Below are 18,947 nucleotides of genomic sequence, written 5' to 3' on the forward strand. Positions count from 1 at the left end.
CATAGCATAAGGTAGCTGGTTCAACATAACGAAGGCAAACTACAAATCTGAATCAACAAGACTAAGGACAGGCATAAGCGCAAGCAACACGAATGCAGACTTTCATGCATCTTCATCCGCGAAGTTGCAGTGGTAATAGGGGTCAGCCTCCTGCTCTTTTGAAATATCCCAACCTGTCATGATGTTGTCGATTGTCTTCCATGACTTGTACGTTGCGTATGCATCTATTCCTGCGTACGTGATGAGGTTGTCTGGCAGCGGGCTGGTCCCCCACAGTTTGTGGTCTGCCCTGTTCATCTTCTTCTTCATGCCTTCGTAGAATGGGTGGATGATGCCGCCTGCAACATCGGCAAAGGAGTCGTAGTATTTTTTGGTCTTTGGATCTTTCCACTTGCGCTGCATGTCAATGAAGTTGTTGGGGTTGATTTCCAAACCAGACTTCTACAGCATCCGCTTGTCACCTCCAATGCTGAAACCGACAAATGTGTACAATTTCTCCTCCCGCAGGAAGTCTTTAAGGCGCTTGGGCCTGCAAGGGGGGAGACACACATTTAAAGATTAGTCTTCTTTTTTTGAGGATTTAATTCTTCTGCTTTTTTTGTTTTACAAGTAATAATCCATGAGGTAGATGCTTATATATTATGAGCCATGGATGAATGTAGTTCAGAAACTAGTACACAAAGTCCTGAAATTAAATTCAACTACACCGTGTTATTTTTTCTTTTTTGCTATCTTCGTTCCTTCACCAAATGCTTCACCAAATTAGAGAATCATTTTACTAGAGTCAATGATATATGCGCTGCTTGATTCAAGTTTAGTTTTCTTTTTTGTTGAATAAAAGACCTATACCAGTGCTTGATACATCTTTGTGCATTAATTCTATTTCAAGTTCAAAAATTAGTTTGAGAATCATGTGCATCAAGATATGGACCTATACCACTTCACCAAAGATCTTTTAATACATCAATTCTATAAACTATACTAGTGCATCAAGATCAGAATCTATGTTGGTACATCAAGTTCAGAAATTAATTTGGTGCATAAAGTTCAAAATGTTATAAACTTTTTTTCAGATGCTAATCTGGTGAAACAATCCACTTCACAGTTTCAGAAATGCATGTAACTTGAGAAACATGTACTCGTGCATCCACTTCATAGACTATAGTACTTCATCTAGTTGGGAAACAAGTTTTAATTATGTTTTTAGTGAGTTGTACTGGTACAACAGATGAATGAACAGTAGTATGGGTTACCATTTTGTGGCTGCTGCGATGTGGTATACCAAGCAGAGTTCCTCGACACACAACTGCGGGACTACCGCCATCTGTGGAGGTTCTTCTTCGTCGGTGTACTCCACATCAACTCCGATGAAGTTCGGATACAAGCCACCGCCCTTCATCATGAGCCTGCTCATCACCTCGTCGGCCTTGTCTGGTATGCTGGTGCAGATGATCTCCAGTGTCTCCTTGCCGTGGAGCTCAACCCCTATGAGTGTTTTGGTGTACTCGTGCTTCTTGCCGGGGACGTGAATGTCGACGAGGTTGCTGCTCTTGTTCGAAGTCTCGCCATGGTGACGTTTGGCGGACGGTTCCTCCGCCATCGCCTTCCTCCAGCGACTGTGGGCTTGGGAGAGAGAATTTTTTTGGTTTGTGTGCAGTGGAGATGGAAGCAGCAATGGTGGTTCTGTGAATGAGGCAGAGATGGAAGACAATGGGGTATTTTGAAGTGCGTCGACGGTGGTGTGTTGGATGCGGTTCGTCGGGGGCGTGGGTGTAGTGGTCGTGGGGGTCGCCGTTTGCAGTGCGTCATGGCAACCGCCCAGTGGGTGGCGCGGGTGGTGGCCTGGAAGAACTAACCGTCCAAGACAAATGTTTTTTACTGCTGCACTGATTAGTCTTGTCAAGATGTACTTACGATCTGCTAAATCCCACTTGCATGTTTCTGCGGTGGTGATGATGGCATTTTGGACTGTTTAGGTGACGTATGGATATGTGATGGTGCTGCTAATCTAGTTCAGAGCTCGGTTCGTCTGTTGAACAACATGAAGCGTTTCAGAACTACGCAAAACTCTCGCTGCAAGCCATATTAAGAAAGTGCAAATGTTGTTATCAAGCAGTTTGAGCAGGATGAAGCTGCTGCCACCGACAGCAGGGCTGGTGATGGTACCGAGGCTAATGTTTTTGATCACGAAACGAATGATGTTGGCTTGGAGCGTCCTGATGTTGATGGGAGTCAGTCCTTGGTGCTTGCAATTTTTACTTTGTTGTTCTGCTGTCAGTGTTATAGTTGAACTTCCTATCTTCATCTATTTATTAATAATTTTCTTTCATGCAGATTGATCAGGATGAGGCTGCTGGCACCGACAGTAGGACTGATGATGGTACCGAGGCTAATGTTTCTGATCAGCATACGAACGATGTTGGCTTGCAGCACCATGTTGTTGATGTGAGTCAGTCCTTGTTGTTTGTATGTTTTTACTATGTTGTTCTGCTATCAGTATTGTAGTTGGACTTCCTGATCTACATCTGTTTTATTAATTTTTCTTTCCATGCAGGAGACGAGTCATAATGTTGAGGCTGCTGTTGACCGTGGAGTTAATGATCCATCGACTGATAAGTGCAAGGTTATTTTTATTTTCATTGTGTTTATTCATATTTTCTTGAATTTTCATGTGCACCAATGTGTCTTGCTTGTTCATTTTTCTATCCCACACCGTTTAGAGTTTGCAAGTGGGTAGCTACCTTCTTTGTTACTGTTGTTTTAATTCCTTGTGTTTATTGTTGCTGATAATAGCATTTTTTTGCCTCATTACATTTGAATCAGGGTCCTATTGTTGGCGATGAGCCTTGTTTGCTCGTTGGTGATGTTGCTTTGAATGTTAGCAGCACCAAGTTCGATGATGTTGCTGTGAATGCTTCCAAGGTTTATTTTTCTGTGCACCTCTTGGTAGATTACTGATGTTGAGAGTGAGGTTATCCTTAGTGGTGGAGATGATGCTTGTGATGTTCCATTGAGTAGTGGGCGCAATGTTGGTACCAAAGTTGCTGATGAGGATGCTGGTGCTGCCAGCATACTTGATTCCAAATCGCCTGGTGTTGGTATTGCTGGGCATGAAAATGTTTCTGTTTCTGAAGATTTGCCGCTGGAGAATTTCCCGCCTGGAGGTCTTGATTACGGTGATGCATTGCAAGATGCTTCTAGCACGGAGGAGGCGCCATCCGACGATGATGATTTACTTCTGTCAATTTCTTCTGACCCCTTGATACAGGACGCGCTCTTGTCGTCCCAAGATTTTCTTTCTACAGACCCTGAAAGCGCAGCAATATTGGTGTCCTCTCAAGATGTCCCATCGTCAAACCCTGAAACTGGAGGCATAATGGTCTCATCACAGGAACTACCGTCATCGTCAAACCCTGATAGTCCAGGTAAGGACTTGTAAATGGGGCGTACTTCTCAACTTTGGCATTTTGGACATGTTCTCTTGTAGTTGTTGAACTTATTATTTTTCATCATTTTCTGCAAGCAGAAAGTGGTAATGTTGTTAAGGTTGATACATTTTTCTTCGCTGTTACGAGGTTGCGCACGAACCGTACGAAATGGTTAGTTTGGGATTTTGCCCGTACCATTTTTGTCTCTTTTTCTTTCTCTCGTATGATTATTGTTGTTGTTGCAGTAGTTTTAATTCATGTAATATTTTGTGTTTTTCTAGTCACAAGCCGATGTTTCAAAATAAAGAATGTGATGCCAGTGTTGGTTCTATTGATAATGCGTTTGTCCCCACTGGCATGCTCAACTCAGACAGTGCTGATGTTGTTTTATATTCTCTACATTAGAAGTACCGAGACACTGACAAGTTGATAGTTCCTAGATGGGTGACAGTCAGTATTTTGCTTTTTTGTAAATAGGATGATAATTTGTTTTGCCAATTTTCTAACTGTTGTTGTTCTTTTTGTACAACAGACCAAAATCCGTGATGGAAATATTGATTCCAATGTGCTAAATTGGTTCACGAGATCAGGTGCTGATGGTTTTGACCAAGTAGGTGAACTTGGACTTTTTGTACTCATTAACTAGAACTGTCATGTTTTCTTTGCAGTTTAGGGAGGTGGGGGAATGAACTTGATTAGCCTGCTTTTACACCTGTACTTATGAATGATCCGTGCTTCTTTTATTAAAGTTGCACTTATTGTTGCATGGAAATTGAACTGATATGATTGTTCCTCAATTTTGGGCGGTGGATATAAATTCTTTATGATTATGTGATATTTTGTTTGTACTTCTGAATTTCAATTTCCCTCTTTTATTTTATAGTTTGGAGGCTGAATTTTTTGTTTCATTATGATTTGGTAAATTCATTTTTCCTCTGCGATTTTTTTCCAGCTTCTTTTCCCTACATTTGATCCGCCGTCATTTGTGGCTACCATGAAGCCTAGTGATGAATCTGGGCATTGGTGCTTGATTGTTCTGAATTTGAGGTTCCGTCGTTTCGAGTGTCTTGATTCACTCCGTGATGAAACCTCGGGTGATGCAGTTAGATTCTTAAGGAATATGACAAATAATATAAAGAAGCTTTGGAGGGAGTCGAGTGTAGACAGGGCCAAACCGTTCTCGCCGGTGCATATTGATGGTTTCTCTTGTGAGTTTGTGCAGGTGCCGCAACAGGAAAACACGTGAGTATCCGTTTTTAATGATTTTTGCTGGTTGTTTTTGTTGCTGGGAGGATGTTGTTCCTGTATTTTTCGGATTTGTGTTGTACCATTTTTTGTTTTTTCCTTTTTTTACAGGCATGGTTGTGGATTCTTTATGCTACAAAACTGCAATACCTATTATTGCCGGGAGGATGGTGTAATTGAAATGGTCGATTACAACTATGAAGACATTCTAGACATTAGGAAGACTTTGATGTATACCTGTGTAACTAGCGATGTGTTTGATGTTGACTTCCGGTGTTTGTTTGGCATCAAACCCTGTACGTGTGCATGGACTTTTGTAATTTTTTTGCAGCTTGTACTTCTCTATTAGTACTGTCATGAAATATGTATTTGAACTTATGCTTTGTGCGGTCTTGTTTTTTTTCAGGTGACTGGCTAGATCTTGGTGATGATGACTACAGGTTCTTTGGTAGCCAGTTCTCAGAGCTCAAGCGCGTAGCTATTGATCTTAGCCAGGGGCGTTCTCCCGAAAAGACAAGATCTGGTGTTATGAAGGGGCGGTTGGGAGCTCTGAGTGGTTCTATGGGTGCTTGTGGAGAGAGCCCTACTACACCCAAGAATCCCATTGTGGAATTGATAGACAGCGATGATGATGTGTTTGACAAGATTGCTAGCGTTGGAAGAGTCACGAGGAGCGCTGCTGCCAAAGGTTTATCTCCCCTTGCTAGAATAGTGGCTCGTAGAGCTGGTGGTGCTAGGAAAGATCCTGCTTTGGATTCTGGCAATGTTGTAAGCACGAAGCATGCGCCCAGAGCTCCTATAAAGTTTTGCTCCCCTGTGCAGCAGCTTCACCCTCATAAATTCCCTCACCTGGACAAGGCTCGCAGGTTGTATAATCGTTGCTTAGTGATGAATGATGTGAGAAGTATGCCGTGTGAGTATCTCTCATTATTTTTCCTCTTACTTTTCTTCTATTGTTTGTAACTGCTAGATAAATATGACCTGAACTGTTACTTTTTATACAACTCGAACTTCTATGAATGCCTTATCTTGCTTCTCCTTCTTTTTGTTCTTGTGTGAGCTGCAGGAATACATTCTCAATGATACCTCAGCCTGATGAAAGCGTAACTAACTTCATTGGGAATCACATCTGGGAAGTTTTTTCACCTGGGCAAATGATGGAGGGTGATGTAATGGACTTCCTCATTGATTATTGGAAGCAAGATCCCGAGAGAAATGCTGATTTTGCATCTAGGAAAAGGATATTGCTGAGTCCATATTTCATCACGGTAATCAGTCAGATCGGTTTCTTTCTGTTGAACAAGACTGCCTATTGTTTTTACGAGTTTTAATAATACTTTGCTTGTTGATCCTTTTCCGTTGTCTAGCTTTTTTGCAGGTTGTGCTTGACTGTTCTTTTTACGAGGATGAAAATGAAGTGTTTGATGTAGAGAGTGCAGTGAGAGATTTCAAGAGCTATGTTAAAGCTAAACAAGACTTGCTCAGTGCCGACCTTGTGAGATCTACGAGCTGATTTTTCGTTTTTATTTGTTTGTTGTGATGTTGGTTTTATTTTGAATATTTAACATCTCTTTTTTGGTCATTTGTTTTTAGATCATGATGCCTCTATTCAAGCCTATGGTTTTATCAAAGGATAGGAAAGTGAACCACTATTCCTTATATGTCATGAATCGGTACCGAAGTAGCGTTGACATCCTTGACTCTTTACCTTATCCGAAGAACCACCCTCCTTCAAAGAACACCTATCACAAAGACTGTGAGAAGATTGTGAGTGACATCTATTATTTGTACTGGATTTATATTTCTGCATCTTTGTTTCTGCTTTTTCTGAGACCTAAAACTATGTGGGTTGTTTTGTTTTTTTACAGATTTCTAGATTGGTCAAAGTAATGAAGGTTGTGTATGGTGATGCTCAGTACAATGCGAGCAAGCAGCCCAATTGGGAGCTGTTTGCAAAGAAACCAACGTTTGTCAAGGTTCCACTTCAAGGGGAAAATGAATGTGGCCATTATACTCTGAAGTATGCGGGATGCTATGATGGTGAAAAGATCGTTGAGAACATTCGGGATAATGACGTGGGTTTCTTGTTGAGCTTTTCACTTTCTGTTTTTGGCTTATTGTGCATCCTTTTTTTATGTGTCATGATTTTTGATAATTTGTTTTATTGTTTTGCAGCCACGCATTGTTGATTGGAACTTTGAGGATCTGTATAGAGTTGTGTTCAACCGGAATAACCATCTTATGGTGACGGAGCTTCCCAAGGAGGTTCTGGCTTTGGCTCCTGATGCATAGGAGAAATGGTCATCATTTGCATAGTGAATGGGATTGTTGTGTGATATATCTCTTGAAAACATTGTAGGCTCTATTTTGTAGTGTTTGATGTCTTGTTGAGTACTATGTAATAACAAGTATATTTTGTGTTGTCTTTTAAGTGTGGCACAATGTTTAACAAACTTTTTTTCCATGATGATTGTGTGGTTGTATAGCTGTTTCACTTGTGTATGTTTCATCGGGAATTCGTTTTGGTTAAGTTTTATTTTGTTGTACTGAAGACTTATATAGTAGTTGAACTAAAAACACTTTTTTCAAGTGTACTTACGAGTTGTTGCTGAGAAAGTGAGATTTATTTTATTTTTATCTGATTCCATCCTAAGTTGGACCTTTATAGTTTCTGTACTCTCGTTTTCTTGTAATTATAATATAGTTCTGTTAGTACTGATTTGTAATCTCATTCAGCGTAAGGCTTTTAAAATTTTGGTGGCAAATTTTTGTTTGAACTTCTTGAACTTTACTAGTTGAACTTTACTAGTTGAACTTCATAGTAAAAGTTAAAGTACTGGTTTAAATTAGCTACGTTTAAGAGATAGTCCTATTAAGTTCAAAACTATTTCTTTCTCAATGGATTAATTGGTATCATCATAGCACTTACCGAATATACTTAGTTGTACTGAGATTTCAATTGTGCTAGTACTTTGATTAATTATTTATTTTTTGTGTTGTTTGATGCTAGTACGTCTTCTGTTGTGTTTCTTGTGATTTTTCTGCTTTGTCGAACTTATATCTTTTTGATTTAGTTTTTGGCCTTCTGTTTTTTTCTAGGCTGTGGTTCTTCTACAGGCAATGTTTGGTATAATCCTAGCACTTGCCGTATAGACTTAGTTGTACTGAGATTTCAGTTGTATTGTTACTGTTATTCTTAGTATGTCACTGTTTTAAGGAATGTGAACTAAAGCTTCCCGTTCCTTTTCATATTTTGTAGAATGAACGTACCGTGTGTTCAATTGTACCAGAACTTTCAGTCTTTGCTTTTCCTGTTACAGTACTTAGTGAATTTCTAAATACTATTTAGCACGATGCTTTTATTACTGAATGTTGTCCTCGGCTGAAACTTAGTCTTTTTAGTGTTCTTCTGAAACTAAAAACTGTTTTTTAGCGTGATAGTACTACCGTTCATGTCTAAGCTGTATTGAGCGTCGAAGGCTACTATTTGCTTTTGTCCTTAGTTAGTCTGCCACTTTTTTTTGCGAAAATATTCATGTGTTATTTTTTTCTCCATGACTAGTGCTGCGTGGCAGCCATCAAGTTTCAACTTCAACCTACTTCAACTTCAAATGATGGATCAACAAAATAGGAAGCTAGCAAACTTGTTGGGTGACATAAGCAAACGATGTACTTGATAGACATAGGCAAACTTGTTCAAACCCTGACACACATAGCATAAGGTAGCTGGTTCAACATAACGAAGGCAAACTACAAATCTGAATCAACAAGACTAAGGACAGGCATAAGCGCAAGCAACACGAATGCAGACTTTCATGCATCTTCATCCGCGAAGTTGCAGTGGTAATAGGGGTCAGCCTCCTGCTCTTTTGAAATATCCCAACCTATCATGATGTTGTCGATTGTCTTCCATGACTTGTACATTGCGTATGCATCTATTCCTGCGTACGTGATGAGGTTGTCTGGCAGCGGGCTTGTCCCCCACAGTTTGTGGTCTGCCCTGTTCATCTTCTTCTTCATGCCTTCGTAGAATGGGTGGATGATGCCGCCTGCAACATCGGCAAAGGAGTCGTAGTATTTTTTGGTCTTTGGATCTTTCCACTTGCGCTGCATGTCAATGAAGTTGTTGGGGTTGATTTCCAAACCAGACTTCTACAGCATCCGCTTGTCACCTCCAATGCTGAAACCGACAAATGTGTACAATTTCTCCTCCCGCAGGAAGTCTTTAAGGCGCTTGGGCCTGCAAGGGGGGAGACACACATTTAAAGATTAGTCTTCTTTTTTGAGGATTTAATTCTTCTGCTTTTTTTGTTTTACAAGTAATAATCCATGAGGTAGATGCTTATATATTATGAGCCATGGATGAATGTAGTTCAGAAACTAGTACACAAAGTCCTGAAATTAAATTCAACTACACCGTGTTATTTTTTCTTTTTTGCTATCTTCGTTCCTTCACCAAATGCTTCACCAAATTAGAGAATCATTTTACTAGAGTCAATGATATATGCGCTGCTTGATTCAAGTTTAGTTTTCTTTTTTGTTGAATAAAAGACCTATACCAGTGCTTGATACATCTTTGTGCATTAATTCTATTTCAAGTTCAAAAATTAGTTTGAGAATCATGTGCATCAAGATATGGACCTATACCACTTCACCAAAGATCTTTTAATACATCAATTCTATAAACTATACTAGTGCATCAAGATCAGAATCTATGTTGGTACATCAAGTTCAGAAATTAATTTGGTGCATAAAGTTCAAAATGTTATAAACTTTTTTTCAGATGCTAATCTGGTGAAACAATCCACTTCACAGTTTCAGAAATGCATGTAACTTGAGAAACATGTACTCGTGCATCCACTTCATAGACTATAGTACTTCATCTAGTTGGGAAACAAGTTTTAATTATGTTTTTAGTGAGTAGTACTGGTACAACAGATGAATGAACAGTAGTATGGGTTACCATTTTGTGGCTGCTGCGATGTGGTATACCAAGCAGAGTTCCTCGACACACAACTGCAGGACTACCGCCATCTGTGGAGGTTCTTCTTCGTCGGTGTACTCCACATCAACTCCGATGAAGTTTGGATACAAGCCGCCGCCCTTCATCATGAGCCTGCTCATCACCTCGTCGGCCTTGTCTGGTATGCTGGTGCAGATGATCTCAAGTGTCTCCTTGCCGTGGAGCTCAACCCCTATGAGTGTTTTGGTGTACTCGTGCTTCTTGCCGGGGACGTGAATGTCGACGAGGTTGCTGCTCTTGTTCGAAGTCTCGCCATGGTGACGTTTGGCGGACGGTTCCTCCGCCATCGCCTTCCTCCAGCGACTGTGGGCTTGGGAAAGAGAATTTTTTTGGTTTGTGTGCAGTGGAGATGGAAGCAGCAATGGTGGTTCTGTGAATGAGGCAGAGATGGAAGACAATGGGGTATTTTGAAGTGCGTCGACGGTGGTGTGTTGGATGCGGTTCGTCGGGGGCGTGGGTGTAGTGGTCGTGGGGGTCGCCGTTTGCAGTGCGTCATGGCAACCGCCCAGTGGGTGGCGCGGGTGGTGGCCTGGAAGAACTAACCGTCCAAGACAAATGTTTTTTACTGCTGCACTGATTAGTCTTGTCAAGATGTACTTACGATCTGCTAAATCCCACTTGCATGTTTCTGCGGTGGTGATGATGGCATTTTGGACTGTTTAGGTGACGTATGGATATGTGATGTTTTTCCGTGTGGATGTTTAAGTATTGTTTTTCTATTGAAGTCTTTATACACTATTTTATGTCAAAACATTTTTCAGTACCCTGGGAGTTGTTGCTCAAAACTTGTACTTATTTTATTTTCATCTGTACCAACCTAAGTTAGGCTTTTATAGTTTTTGTATTCTCATTTTAGTGCACTTATGTTTTAGTACTGTGTGAACTGAATTGTATTTTCATACAGTGCACGGGTTTGAAATTTGATGTCACAGTGGTGCGAGTGGCCTGACTGATCCTGCTGTTTTAGTACTGATGTCGTATGTATGTTTGAACTGATTTTTTTTATAACTTAGGTTGGGGGTGGGGGTTTGAGATTATTTTACGACTAGATCATTCGTTGTGGTGTGGACAGATTTTATATAAATAAGAAATTTAGCAGAATTGACAAATAAATTCTATTTGAACTTTTTGAATTTTAGTAGTTGAACTTGTCAGATTTTATATAAATAGGAAATTTAGCATAATTGACAAACATTATATCTTTGAACTTTTAGATTTTTAGTAGGTGAACTTGAAAGTAATATTTTAATTCGGTTTTTTAAATAATGTTTGAACTTTTTGATTTTTAGTAGTTGAACTTGTCAGATTTTATATAAATAAGAAATTTAGCATAATTGACAAACATTATATGTTTGAACTTTTAGAGTTTTAGTAGTTGAACTTGTCAGTTTTTCTATAAATAAGAAATTTAGCATAATTGACAAACATTATATGTTTGAACTTTTTGAGTTTTAGTAATTGAACTTGAAAGTAATATTTAATTCGGTTTTTAAATTATGTACATTTAATAGATAGGCTATTAAGTTCTGTTCTTTTTAGAGGTTCATTGTTTTTGTATCATATTTTTTCTTTTTTAGGATAATTGACAACATTTTTCTTGTAGTTTATATTTCTTTTGTCCCGCCCTCTGGTTACCTGGGCCCGGGCTTATTGGTGGGGTGTTTTGTTGACAATGCAGGCTATTGGGCCGTTTTCTGGCCCAGATACCTCGTCCGCGTGGCTGTGCAATGCGTCGTGCGCGTGCGCTCTGGGTTTAGTCCCACCTCGCTAGTCGAGGGGGCTCCGGACCTGTTTATAAGTGCAGCCGAGGGTCACCAGTCGAACTCCTCCGAACACTTACCTGAGCACTTATACACGGCGCTCGCTCTCTCTCTCTTGACCTGTGGGCCCTGGTCGGTAGGTCCTGCGTTGTGCGGATTACTAAGGATTCGCCCACAGGCTCAAGTTCAAGTATCTAGCATTGTCAGGGCCTGCGCCTGACATTGGGCGGTCAATTTTTTTGTTTGTTTGAATCTAGTACTTGACTCTACCAGTGACTTGGACTGATACTTTTTGTTCTAGTTCTTTGTCAGTTTTGTGTGAGTGTAATTTTTTTCATTTGAGTTTTTTGCCTTCTTTTTTGTGTTTGTTTTTGTGATTATTCTCAAGTGTCTTCTGGTGTCATTTTCAGAACTATTGTACTTGCGTGTAGACTGAGTTATACTGACAGTGCATTCATAGTAGCGCTTACGGACTGATGCTTCTTTGTACTTTTTATTATAGTAAGTATGTAATGTCCGATCAAGTGTACCTAGTTGTACTGACATGGAGCAACATTGTGTGATTAGTTGCATAGTGTGCCTACTTTTCAATTTTGAAATGATGGATTAACAACATATGAAGCTACCAAACCAAACTCATATAATGAGATAAGGAAAACATTGTACTTGCTGACATAACTAAACTTGTTCAAACATGACAAGCACGACATAATAATACTGGTTCCACCCAACAAGAGCAAACTACTAATTTGAAACAACAAGATAAAAGACAAGCACAAGCAGAAGTAAAACGAAGCAGGTGTTCGCACACGAACACGTCAGGTGTACCCTCGACGCCGGGGGTGATGCACCGCAGCTCACGTCGAAGGAGACCCGACCGACAGCGCGATACGCAAGACAGTCGGCGGGCGCTTTTGTAGACCCGAAGCCCCACTTGCCCGGGAGGGACCCCGTCAGGGCTCGCGGCGACTATGGGCTGCCCTAGGTCGATTCGGTCGCCCCTAGAGCCTCATGGATCGCTGCCCTCCAATGCGAAGAACGAACGAAGAATGAGAAAGAAAGATACAAGGGCAGGGGATAAAGATAGATGAACACAAAAGTGTAATAGATTGATTGGTTCGATTGGTGTTGTTCAATCGGCCGTCACCCCCAACATATATAAGAGGCGGCTGGACTTCCCGTACAAGTAAAGGATTCATCTAGGCTTTCCTTACAAGAAAAATTACATCAATTCGCGTTCTAGAGTCCTAGTTCTATTCCAACTCGGATTCAGTAGGAATCTGGCCCAACTTCTGTCTTCCTCCTTGTGCAGGCCGCCGAGCCTCCATGTGACCTCCGATCAAGATGGCCCAAATATCAAACTTGTGCGCCTCGACGATACGAACAACTCTCATGTTGATCACTTTTTCAAATAAGGCCATCTTGAATACTTTTCGAAGTTGTCTTTACCTTCCAGTCGGACTCAGTCTTGCGGTAGACTGAATTATCCGAGTCTTGTAGTGAATTTGCAGGTCATATACTATCTCTGATGACAATGACTCCAAAACCAAAGTTTACTGTCTTGATGATACGCACAACTTCTGTATTGAACACTTCTTCATCCGAAATCATCTTGATAAACTTTTGGGCATATGTTCAGTTTCACTCGGATTTGAGCTCATCCACTCGGATATTAGAGTCTTTCACTCGGATGGTCCGACTGGACTTTTTCACTCGGATGACTATATTTTCACTCGGAAGACAAACGATGACCACATTTTCAGTTGGAAGACAATCTTTTACTCGATCGGTAGGTTTTCACTCGACCTTTTACTCGATCAGTAGGTTTTCACTCGACCTTTTACTCGATCGGTAGGCTTTCACTCGACCATTTACTCGATCAGTAGGTTTTCACTCGACCTTTTACTCGATCGGTAGGTTTTCACTCGACCTTTCACTCGATCGGTAGGTTTTTTTCCCGAAAGGTAAACTTTCACTCGACCGGTGAGTTTTCACTCGGATGGTGAGCTTTTCACTCGACCAAAAACATAGCCTGATCTTGATTTGTCTCCCCAAGTCTCATACGACCTCGGATTGAGACGAATTATAAATGAAAATCGATCGGCTCGACGAGACGAAACTTTTTCGTGTTGAAGGTTTTTCGATTCAAGGCCGTCTTGAAGGCCGAATTGCTCACGCATTGCATCAGACACTTATCAACATGTGTCTGGTGTCAAGCGTAATATTTTGGTCTCTGACCTGTCCAGACCGTATTGACTATAACTTTTGCATATGAACTCGGATTGAGATGATTTATATATGAAAATCGACTGTCTCGACGAGACAAAGACAATTCCTTTAGAGCACTCCTTCATCTGAGGTTATATTTAGGATGTAATCGGCCAAAAAATCACTCGGAACATTGAATTATGCCACTCGGAGTATAGTTTCGGTCCGTAGGATAAGGTCGAATGAATATAACCAAAACATCAAAGTTGTTCCACTCGGCGACGTGAATCTTTTCATGCTGAAGGCCCATTCACTCGAGACCATCTTCATTGCAATCTGTATCTTGCCAAAAACAGGTGTCAACACATGCCCCCCTGTTTTCTGGCAGAGCTTGCGTGCCAGAAAATACCTTGCCTAGGGTAATTTTTATACACGATGTCAACACTCCATCGGCTGTGCATGTTGAGTATGATAATTTTAATCATCCATATGCTCATGTTTGTTGCTTCTTCGATAGAGCCTCTTGGATAATATTTGTCTGAAACAACAATTGGATGTCACAAAGGCTTCCACGTAAATTTCTTATGTCAATCCGGACCTTGCATTTGTCCAGCCATTCCCTGGGAATATTAGAACCCTTCAACAAAGACGGTTGCCAAACGATTATGACCATGCACCTCAAAGGAATACTATCAACAGTTCGGCGACTCAACTCATTATCAAAGTACACCATCAAGCCTCCGCCGAACAACGTCTGTCTCCTGACTTGGATCCTGCAGATAAGAGAAACTTTCTCCAGCCAGCTATATGACTCGCATTAGATCCATCAGTGGCCGACTCCACCGTGGATTCAGCCGCAACTTGTGAGATCAATGTTTGAGTGATTCGTCGATGCATATAAAGATAACATTTGTTGGACGGTTGGCAACGAATCATTGTGAACCTCGATGCACGCCACCCCTGTAGCCAAAAAGTCCTCTAGCCTGAATATCACATCATATTCGGCTTGATTATTAACATGTAAGCTCTAGTCGTCATGAAGTCTTCAAATCAAGCCCGTGAAGAAATACGTGAATAACGCCGATTTTGGGCGCTGCTTAACTGAATCCTGAAAATAATCTCCACGGCACTTTGATTTGGTGTCCAGTGAGTGCCGACTGATAAATGGGATGTCACGCTCCTTTCTTTCGGTCTCCTAAGTCAACATTTCCTTGCTCCCCGAGTGAACAGAGCGTCATTCATCTCGGTGACACACTTTCTCTAGGTCCTGCGATAAACCAACAATATGAGTCGACAACTTTTGCTGCACTAGATCCTCGATTAGTGGCCGAATAATTAGTCGGCCTTCCATTGTTTGGCAAAACTAAGAATTGGCTTTGGGAATATGAGATACACCACAATGAGCACAATTATTCAGATGCCAACTTTGTCAACATAATGTACTCTTAGGGCGATATGCAAATATCGGCCATGTGTCCTTATTTTGAAGGACATGGTGAACCCGTTCACCAAAGTGTGAATAGCCGAAATAATTCAGATGCTTCAGCTGGGATTAAGCTCTAGGACGCTGGCTTTGATGGAACGGTCAAAGAATATGGACGATGTGCCATTTGGAGTCCGCTATATTGAGATGAAAACAATCGACTCTGCCTACCGGCTTCACGCTTGTCCTCCTTTACTCCTGCCGGCTTTGCAACAGGAGATGTGATTCCGCTCTTGACTTGAAGATTTCTCTTGGGAACCCAAGCCATATTCCTCTTCTCCAGCTCCTTGACCCTGAGCCTCTTAAGTTTTCTTTCTTCCCAATGTGATAAGCCAAGTGAGCATCCCGGCTGTGATTTTGTTTTATGCACTAGCAAATTCTTCCTTGCTTTGGGCATCTCTGGCTTGGCCTGTCCAAACTTGGCGATTGGATCCTTAAAAGTAACCTGCTTCTCTTTCTTGTCCTTAGTAGCCAACATAGACTCGGCTGGCTTTTTGTCATCTGGAATTGGATCTGAAATAGCACACTTGCGGCCATCCTTTTTCACTCGGTACACTTGCTTGACCGCATCCATCTTCTTTGTCGAGCTCCAGACCGATTCTTTTTGTTTGAGTCGGTCTATAACATGTTGTTGTTGAACAAACGACGATCCTCTCGGAGCTACATAATTTTGCTGAGGTGGTTTAGAATATGATGGACAGTGTGCCCTTGATTCATACTTGTTCCATGATTGATATGAATAATAGTCAACATGGGGAGGAATCCATGACATTGGTATTGGTGACCCAAAAGGAGGATATAGAGTCTGCTTGCTCAACTTCTTCCTTCGCCCATCTCGGTGTTCAGATTTATGCCTTGGGGGTGACTTCCATGCTTTTATTTCACTCGGCCGATAAGCACTCTTTGCCTCACTTATCTTCTGATATTTTTCTAATAACTACGCGAAAGTGACTTTTGGCTTTTTACCTTTGTGTTTACCATTGCCTTTGCTTTCTTTAATTGTGCATGTATCGGTCTTTGAATTTTCTTGTTGCCCCCCAGTGCTAGATGTCGTCATTGTAGCTTTAATGGAATTCTCGTCTTCAAGATTTTTGTTGATGCACCTTTTAACCATATCCTTGCTCGAAGACTTGACCACGTCATCGTCAGTGTTTACCTGTTGACCTTTAGATGAATCGGCTTGAGATAGCCGAGTCAACATTTGATCACCATCAAGACCAATCTGATACGACTGGCCATATGCTTGTGCCTCAACAAACTCCAATCGTCCTATGTTGTCCGATTGTGCGGCTTGATGAATCACGTTGTTGTCTTTGATATTCTCTTCAAACAAGCATTGCATTTGTTCTTGTCCTGCACTGGACGTACACTCCTGGCCCATTAAACGATATTGTGATACCGGCTCTGAAACAAAACAACCGAATGGTGCCAGCTTAGTGTCATCTGACTCGGTTATGCATTGATTTTTGTTGTCCTTTCCCAATGCTTTTGAATCGGCTATCCTGGAGAACTTTGAACATGGCTTTATATTCCTACAACCAAAATAATTACAGAATATATGTCTCATCTGAGACCAAATGTTAGCCAGGCATGAAACAAACAAAGTTGTCCATATGAATATAAAGTTCAGTCGACATGACAGGAACAACTTTGGTTGCGATAAGTTGTCACTATTAGCCTCTTTGAATAATGCCATGTGTTGATCAGCATGATTAGTGACAAGATCACTCCTAACAAATAGATTACTCATTTCAATTGGTCTTTCAAAATTAATTAGAATCTTACTAACAGGTGCATCAACAATATGATTTTGACCGAATCGAAAATTGAGTAAACTATCTGCTAGGTGTACCTTTGTGAAGACGTTGGAAGAAGAAAATGGTTGCACCACTGGAACAATACATTGTTCCACTTCTGAATAATTCTCCAATGCCTCTTCCTCTTTTTCTGGATCTCGTGCCTCATCACTCGGATTGCCCGAGTATATTTCAGTCGGATTGCCCGAGTGGATTGGACGCTCTTTGTCAGTTGGACTTTGCTCGGCCGTATTTTCTTGGTCTTGATGTTCATCGTTAACTGAACTGTGTTCAACCATATTACTTTGTTCTTGATGATCATCAATATCTTTAGCACGAGACTCACAGGGTAGCATGTAAGCTCCCTTACATCTAGAAAAATCTAACAAGGCCAATTTATTGCGTTTACCATCCCTTTGCTCAGCGAAACTTGCATCTTCTGTTTTGGTACACGCAGCAATAATTGGCTTGATGCACTCGACTTTAGCTGGCGACGCACTCGTCTGGAACGATGCACTTGACTGGCATGATGTACTCAGATGGGTCGATGCATTCGGCTGGTATGATGTACTCGGTATGGACTCTATGCACTCGGTTGTAACCGTCTCTGTGCTCAATCTGGTTTCAACTGAATCTACCATCGTCTTTTCTTTAAAGGAATCGTTCGACTCGGCTGTAGATGACTTATTCGAATGAACCATATTAGCCGAGTGAACCCTTTCTTGCTGATTTGCTTGCAAACCTTTTTGCTTCAATATCGCAGAAGGGCCAACATAAGTGCTGGATGGAGGAAGGCAGTTGATGTATTCTTGCAAATATTCCTCTCCACGGCTCTTCTTGAGTGCTTCGTAAGCCTGTCGATATTCTACTGGTAATTCCTCAAGAGTTGGCGTAGTAAAGCCATTGACTCTATTCCCTGTGAGAGTTGGCTTGACCCCATCCACTTGGGCGACATGTTTTTCTTTAAACTCAGTCCTGCTTGGATTGGCTTGCCCCCCAATACTTTTATGATCTTTCGGCAATGGATTGATGTTGCCGAAACTTTGCAATTGTATAGGGGGTGTATAACATGCTGCAATGATAGGTGAATATGTGTGCACTGTTGTTGAATATTTTCTCACGCCAATTTGATCAATCGGCAACACTTCGTCTTCTTTTAAAACCCTAGCTTTTATTGCCTCATAATCAGGAACCAAACCTTTATCATGTTGCTCAAGGCAAAGAGCGGTAATCTTCTTATTTTGCGCTAAGCTTTTTAATGCAGCCAAAGTCACCTCATCTCCTGCAATATTAGGCACATATGCTCCTGCAGAATCTCCATTCACTCGGCCATAACCACAAAGGTAATCCGAGTCATGAATATTTTTAGTTTCATATGCCACTGAACAATTAATTTCACGAGGTGTAGTATATGATGTTTGAGGATAACCGATCAAATAGCTAATGGAAGCATGGCCGATTCCCCCATCCATCGGCATGTTTGGGGATGAACCCGCATATTGCGAGTCGGCTGCCGATGGATAAAACAGTGAGACAGCCTCTTGTAATTGAGGTGTCATATATTGATCACTCGAACAAATCATGTTGTTCACCGGCATATTGAAAGATGTTGCCGATGCACGAAAGTTCAGATTCGTAAGTTGCATGTCGCGATTCTGTAAATTCCCAGTTTCTCCAACGGAATAACTAGTCGGCCTTTGCTCGTTAGGGCTAGCCGACATGACATGTCCATTGAAAGATCTAGCAACATCAACATAATGGCTATTTGCATCTACATAAGGAGATTGATGATACATGTTACCATTGTAGATTGCAGCCGCTTGATGACGCTCTCCTCATAGCAAGAACAGGCTGGAAACTGTTCAAAGCTTCGTCCCCAGCGGAGTCGCCAAAAAGTGTGTTCGCACACAAACACGTCAGGTGTACCCTCGACGTCGGGGGTGATGCACCGCAGCTCACGTCGAAGGAGACCCGACCGACAGCGCGATACGCAAGACAGTCGGC

The sequence above is a fragment of the Triticum aestivum genome, chromosome 2B, assembly GCF_018294505.1.
Source record: "Triticum aestivum cultivar Chinese Spring chromosome 2B, IWGSC CS RefSeq v2.1, whole genome shotgun sequence".
NCBI lineage: Eukaryota > Viridiplantae > Streptophyta > Magnoliopsida > Poales > Poaceae > Triticum > Triticum aestivum.